We start from the raw sequence: 6,000 nt of genomic DNA, 5'->3' as shown, positions 1-6,000 counted from the left end.
CCAAAGTTGGAGGGTGCACTCGACGCCCTTAAAATCTGCGACAGAGATCTGAGAGGAAAAGAAGAGTAGACTGCGCGGAAGAGTTGATTTTCACGCTCTTGTAGGAAGGAGAAGGGATGGAAGCTTTCTTGTAGGAAGCTTTCTTGTAGGAAGCTTTCGGGGTCCTCTTGGCTTCCTCTCTCGCCTCAAGGTCCTGGGAGGGAGCCCGCGTTGGTGAGCCAAGGGCGCCTCTCGCCGCCGCAGAGCAAACTTCAGCCCTCTGCCGCTGTGTGCTGAGAAGTTGCTACAAAGGGATCAAAGGGGCAGAGCCTTCCTCATCTAATTTCCCGCCCTGCGTGAACCTGGGGGAGTTTCCGCCGGAGCTGCACCCGGAACCAGAGAAAGGGTCATGGCCGAGGCTGGACTCCAGATGCGCCATACCCTGCCCTTGGGTTCTGGGTCTGAGGCCGCGGAAATTAGTGCTCCGAGCAGAGTCCCTTGAGATCACCATGGTGAGGCCACAGTATGAGTTTTTGCCACCCTCGGGGACCTTACTCTAGAAAAGGACTTAAGTAGCCACCCAATTTTCCTCGTTCTCCAAAGTTGTCCTGGGGGCCAAAAAGAGAAGTGACTTTCGGTGGCAGCACCAAACGAAGATGTTTAAGAGGTTCTAGAGTAGCTAAAGGCTGTCTCTGGAGCATTCGTCCCTTAGCAGCGAACCTTTTGTCATCTTTGGGGCAGCGTTTGCGGCTCCAAGTGTCCGCGGCGCTCTGCACCAGGGGGGCTGTACCCAGCCAGGAGCCGCCTGCCGCCTCCCGGCAGGAGCAAAATGTGCAATGCGCTCACGCCTGGGCGGGATCCTTCGTCAGCGGCGAGGCGTCAGGCGCGCAATGCAGAGACAGCCAGAGCAGCCAGCAGTTTTGCCCCGGTTGAGTGGCAGGGCTTTTTCACTGCAGCGCCTTCCTATCTGAATCCAGAACACTGATCGCTGAGAAGCCTCTTATTAAAATATTTGTTTACAATGGAAAGGGTGAAGAGTGGGAAGCAGGAAGTATACAGAATGGAAGAAGATCCCCTGTCCACACTTTAACTTCTTAAAGTAACTAAAAATAGGATCAGATCTGGTTGAAACGGCAAAAAGTTTCATGGCAGTCTTGAACCTCAAATGGAAGCTTAAAATAGAAGCAAGTCTGGGATCTGGGTGTACATTGCCTTAGGTTTAATATCTTAGGCATTTCTACATTTAAAAATTAGAATTCTAGCTAATTAGGCAATGTTATGGATATCCTTAATTACAGGTTGGATTTAACAAATAAACAGAATAATTAAAATAAAGTAAAGATACAGAATGTTCTTAATTAAAACAGAACAAGTGAATTTCTGAGAAAGACATAGAACATCAGCTTCTGTCCTCTTGCAACCGTCCCAATTTTTAATATATAAATTTACATATTATATAAATATAGTGCCCTGTCATCATCAAGGAATTATGTAATTAGATTCTAGTTATGCATGTTTCAGAAAGAGCAATTCCTCAGTATCAATTACTGTTCCTGACAAGGTTAATTCTGATTAATAGTATGGGAATAAGCAAATGATTGACAAAGGAATGGTTTGAAACCAAGGTTGTGAAGTGGCAACTGTGGCTAGTACATTTGGACCTTCTAAGTTGGGTCACAATTTTGCTTCCAAGTGTTCGATGTCAAATGCTAGTTAGTGATGCTCTGTTAGCAGGTATGACAGCCTGGCTGACATAGCCACATAAGTAATGGGCATTTGATGTGGCAGGCCTAAGCTCTTTCCTTGATTTCCTACTGTATTCTGTTCACACATCCAGGATAACTTTTTCACATGTGATTGGTTGTTTGCATATCTGTCCCCTTCTAAATTTATATTCTCCAAGAGCAGGAATTTTCACCTTTCTTTTTCCGGGACCCAGCACAGTGCCTGGTAAATGGCAGCCACTTAATAAATATATGTCGACTGGATTGTTTTTTAAAGGGTATAAAATAACTACATTTTAAAATTGGTTTTAAATGACTCATATGCCATCTATGCGAAACAAACTATACATATATAATACAAACTATATATAATACAAACTATATATATCTGCATATACGTTTATATATGAAATGGAAAGGAGAGGAGAAGGGGGGGGAATCAGTTCTCAAAAGGATAACTGTTGATGACGAAATGAGAGATTAAATTGTCCATAGAAATATCCTCACTGCTCTCACGCTGTAAGAATCCTTTCGTGTTTGTCAGTTGGCATTTATATATTTAAAAGTTTGGTGTTGGAACTCTGAAACACTACCAAAGTGCATTACAAATATTTTCCCATTGTTCAGAATGTAGTATATTATTTAAGTTGTGTGTATGCATTTCTGATAAGAAACATTGTTAGCTCAGCTTGCCCTGGACTTTGCCCTAATCACTATGAAGACAGCTCACTGGTCCAGGGACCGCCGCTATGGCCCAAAAGGTACAGGCCCAAAAGGTATGACTGTACTCTCAAACATAAGATGTCTATGGCCAGGCAGTTCAATTATAAGGCACATTGGGACCAGGTGGGAAATCAGCTACACACACCAATCCATAGCTACCACAGAGCCAGAATATCATGTTTACAAACAAGGAATAACTCTGTTAGGTATTGGGCAGAGTGTTCTGGGGAGATGCTATTTTAATATAGCAGTAGATTTTCATCATACATTCCATAGCCATTAAAGCCTCTAAACCAAACCCTCTAGCACATACACGTTGGCGAAACGATGGAGACTAATAATCTTTCCTTCCAGGAGCTATCCTCTGAGCAAAACAGGCTCCATGATACATCTCATTTCCTGTAATGAAAAAAGAAGAAAAAAGATAAATATTATTTTATATAGAACTTAACCTAAAAATCAGTTGACACATATATCTTGTATCTATTTATAATATATGTATATGTATGTTCATATATGTAATATACCAGTTATTGATTATAGTCAAAATGATTTTAACAAATGTCCAATTACGTACATACATTTTTAGAAAGACGTTTAAAAAGAGCCTAAAATAGTTCATGATAAAGAAAACATCAAAAATTGTAAACACTCGTTTTCAGAACATAGTATAAACACTGGAATTTTCCTGCAACTTCTCCCAGGACTTAGATTTGCTCTTAATATTTTATACTTCATGATATATTAATAGCTTTGTATTTGAACTGCTTGTGTGGTGCCCTCTAATCCTAGTTGAATTAACACCAAAGACAAAATCTAAGTGGCCTATTTATTTTAAGAAGTTAAAGTCCCAAACCGATAAATTCCAATTTTAAAAATATCATAACCAAAACAAGTAGTTGGCATTTCTATATTTATAGATAGTACTTCTAACTACCATGACACATGAGCAATAATTTTATGATGAAAATTGGATTTGGCTGGTGTTATTACATTTCAAAATATTAAAACATTTTACTTATACATGTGTTCCTATGTTGTAATTATACTCCAGCAGAGAATTTCAAATAGGATTTAGACCATTTACTGGATCTGCTTTTTCATGAATTACACAGTAGTCATCATAGACTATACTGACACCAAGGAACGTTTTTGTCACTTTATGAAACCTAATGAGCAATAGTAAAGAGACAGGTGGTGACTGCTTTCAGTTCAAATTTTGGAGAGGGCTTCCTCACAGGGTAGGTTTTAGGGGTTTTTATAAGGGGTGCACCTATATATAGACTTGCTTATATGTGAAAACAATACCGCTAGTTACACTTTTCATTTTTCCCATCACTGGTCAAGAAAAGTCCTAGCCAAGAGAATGGCTTTAGAAGGTCAGGTACCTATCAGACTTGGCACCTGTTCTCAAAGGAGCCTACAATCTGGTACCCTTTTTCTTCTCAGTTTTCTTGTGAACTCCCTATGAGATGCACTTGGGAGTCTAGGATTACAGATACCTAGGCATGGACAAGGAGGGTAGGACTAATTAGAACCAATTAGGGAACCAATTAGAATGTCTCAAAAGGCTTCAAGAAGTATTTTGAAATGGGTTTAGTTACAGTACTTTGATTCTCCCTGAACTGTATGGAGTAATTTCAGTCTAAAAGAACACTTGCTTTTATCCTTCAGCCCTTCAGAATTATTTATTTAACCCCATTTTCTGCCTTGCCTCTTCCCACTTTTGCCCAGAGTGGCTTTTTTTTTTTTTTTCATTTACATTGTCTAATTCAGGCAATTAGAACTTAGGCACCTCTGGGCAGAGCCCTTGTCTGCCTACGTGTTTATGAAGCATTATGTACCTCACTGCACTCCATAAATAATAATAACAGTAATCACCCTCTATACAAAATTAGAATGTTAGCATATTCAACCAGTCTAGTATGCTGATTTACTTTAGTGCTTCATAATTATCTCATGATACCAGTGGTATAATGGGCACTACATTATACAATCTTCCAAAAATATGTTACTATATATTCTGGCAGAGATGCACCTGTGGTTTTCCTCCACCCTCCTCTAAGATACAGAAATGGCAGGGTAATACTTAAGTTGTATTCATGGTGCAAACTATTCAAAGTCATCTTCTTTTCAGCCTTTTCCACCTGAAAAGCCAGTCAGCATTAAATATGGTTAAGATCCACGTGTCCTGAAGAAGTAACTTGAACAAGAAGATGGCAATGTATAATTTGCCCCACATAAAGGATGGCATGAGAATTAGAGATTGCCATTCACTTATCACAGGAAATGTAGGGCCTAGAGGCATTTATATAAGCTTTAACCATTGATAATTACCAGTGGCCACGGTTGTAAGATGGTTGAGCTCTCGTTGGCTAATTAAACTGCAATCAGAAAATTAGCCTTGACTTTGTCGTAAAACACAGAGAACTGCCTCTCACTTTCAAACACAGGAGGAAGCAAAGAAATTGCTGAAAACGCAGTCAATAAACACCTCTTGGATTGTAATAAGCAGTGCTGCTTATCTCTTCCTGCAAATAACTTGCCAGGATGAGATAATTAAGTTAGTACTGCAGCTTAAATCATTAAGCAGACAGGTTACATGCCCGAAATACTCATGACATTTGGAAATATACAGTGTTGAAAGAGCAGTACTACATAAAATTGGAAACCTCACATCATTTCACTACCTAAGAAGGGGGAGCTCCCTGCCTTCCTCGCTTTTTGCCCAGGGGTTTTCTTCTGATGCAGTAATGTTATTTTAATGTGCCAGAATGGAAACCTTGACCAGAGGCTACTGCAGTCAAAAATTCCAGTATCTCGGGCTATATTTTTAGTCTTCTGAATTAATTGGATATAGCACCATAGAGTAAAAATCCCTTTGACACTGCTACATAAATACCTAAGGCGTAATTCCCAGAAAGAACTGCTGGCTGGCCACAGAGCTGAGACGCAGGCAAAGGTGCCGAATCTGCACTTCCCCGTTCTTTCCAGCAGAGCAAAACCCATTGATTTGTACAGTATGTGGAGCGGACTTTGGAGGGTGTTATCATCTGGAACATTATCCGATCCACCAAAATAATTAGGCACATGTATCTTTACTTGCAGCCACTTAAAACGAACAAACCAACCGATAAATAAAACTGTCTTAACCTAATCATCAGATCTGTGTGTACAAGACCATGGCAAATGAGAAGTGCAAATCAACATTCCTGTTAAAATTGTGAAAGGGGAAAGGCACAACGACTGTACCTGTTCTCTAGCAACTTCTTATGACCAGCAGTGTCAAAGGGATTTTTACTCTATGGTGCTATGTTCTCTAAAAACTTCTTATGACGTTTTAAACTGTACATCTTCTTAGTTAAAACACCATCAGAAGATATGTTGTTTAAAAAACATGTGTGTATATATATATATATATGTATATGTATATGTATATGTATATGTATATGTATATGTATATGTATATGTATATGTATATGTATATGTATATGTATGTATGTATATGTATATATGTAAATACATATATATGTGTAAATATAAATATGTGTATATATATTTTGTAAATATATAT

This window comes from Pteropus alecto, unplaced genomic scaffold, assembly GCF_000325575.1.
Source record: "Pteropus alecto unplaced genomic scaffold, ASM32557v1 scaffold11, whole genome shotgun sequence".
Taxonomy (NCBI): domain Eukaryota; kingdom Metazoa; phylum Chordata; class Mammalia; order Chiroptera; family Pteropodidae; genus Pteropus; species Pteropus alecto.
This window is presented reverse-complemented; position numbering follows the sequence as displayed.